The sequence below is a fragment of the Myxocyprinus asiaticus genome, chromosome 39 (assembly GCF_019703515.2).
Source record: "Myxocyprinus asiaticus isolate MX2 ecotype Aquarium Trade chromosome 39, UBuf_Myxa_2, whole genome shotgun sequence".
Taxonomy (NCBI): domain Eukaryota; kingdom Metazoa; phylum Chordata; class Actinopteri; order Cypriniformes; family Catostomidae; genus Myxocyprinus; species Myxocyprinus asiaticus.
The window spans coordinates 15875590-15877265 of NC_059382.1; positions in this window are offsets into that span (position 1 = coordinate 15875590).

The following is a 1676-nucleotide window of genomic DNA, read 5'->3' on the forward strand; positions in this document are numbered from 1 at the left end:
TGTATTCACTTATTTGTGACGCTACAATAATTTTCCTTTTGTTAAAATTAATGCAGTAGGTATCATGAACAAACAATGTAATTTTACAGCATTTATTAATCTTTGTTAATGTTAGTTGATAAAAATATAATTATTTATTGTTAGTTTGTTAGTTCATAGTGCATTAATGTTAACAAATACAACTTTTTTTAAATATATATTAGTATATGTTGAAATGAACATTAATAAAAGCGGTGAAGTATTGTTCATTGTTAGTTCATGTTAATGTTGTCAACTAATGTTAACAAATGGAACCATAAGGTGTTACCATAAAGTGTTACCAATGTTGTAACACTTTACAAAAAGGTTGTATTCATTAACATTAATGCAATAGTTAATATGGATATACTGTAAACAATAAAAAAAATACTTTAACAGTACTTAACTATCTTGTTAAAGGGTTAATTCACCCAAAAGTTTAAATTCTCTCATCATTTACTCACCTTCATGCTATCCCAGATGAGTATGACTTTCATCTGCTGAACATAAATGAAGATTTTTAGAAGAATATCTCCGCTCTGTCCATATAATGGTCCATATAATGCAAGTGAATGGGTGCCAAAATGAAGCTCCAAAATCCATATAAGAGTGACATAAAAGTACTCCAGACAACTCTGGTGGTTAAATCCATATCTTCTGAAGCGATATGATAGGTGTGGGTGAGAAAAATATCAATATTTTTCCTTTTCTTTTACTTGAGCTTTCTGCTGTTTTTGGTGATTCACATTCTTTGTGTATATCGCCCTCTACTGGGCTTGGAGGAGAATTTATGACAAAAAATTGCTTAAATATTGGTCTATTTCTCACCCACATCTATGTGTCTGAACACATGGATTTAACCACTGGAGTCGTATGGATTACTTTTATGCTCCCTTTATGTGGATTTTGGACAGGCCCGGTTCCAGATCAGAATCACTGAGGGTGCTTCTGAAAATAGTGGGGGTGCTCTGTATAAAGTGGAGATGTATCGTATTTACACATTTTTTAATAGATTAAATCATGTATAAATGCTACTAAAAGATATATATATATTTTTTTAATTTTAATGTTCAAAACATTTAATGCTTTTTTTTTTGTTTTTTGTTTTTTGTTCACATGATCTGTTGCTGAAAATGACAGCAAAATGCTGCGCCTGCAGATGAGGACATACTGATTTGCAAAATCATGCACGTATATAAATTGATGCAGGGATTTTTGTGTTTGCTGGGATTCAAGGAAATCTGCTTGCCAATTTACAGTATTTGTCTTACATATTCAATTGAGCAGAGGTGTGCAATTTTTTTGGTATGGGGCCACATCAGCTGTTAAGTAGAACATGGAAGAGAGAAGATAAAAAGTTCTGCATAGTTGTATCTTTTAAGCCCAGAAGTAGAAGTGCATTCATGCACTCAATGAATGATGCACAATTTTCTGAAGTGTATACAGACTGATGGGATAATTCTGCCATTGCTTGAAGTTTTGCTGCTACATTTCTATCATGTGTTAGTAAAACCGAATAAAGGCTGAATAAAATTATTGATTATTTTACCATTATTCAATGCAGTGGCAATTTAGTATTCAATTTAACACTCTACATCAGTCTGGTTTAATAGTCAAATAAAAGATTCAGAAATGATAGATTCTTAAAGCTTATTTTA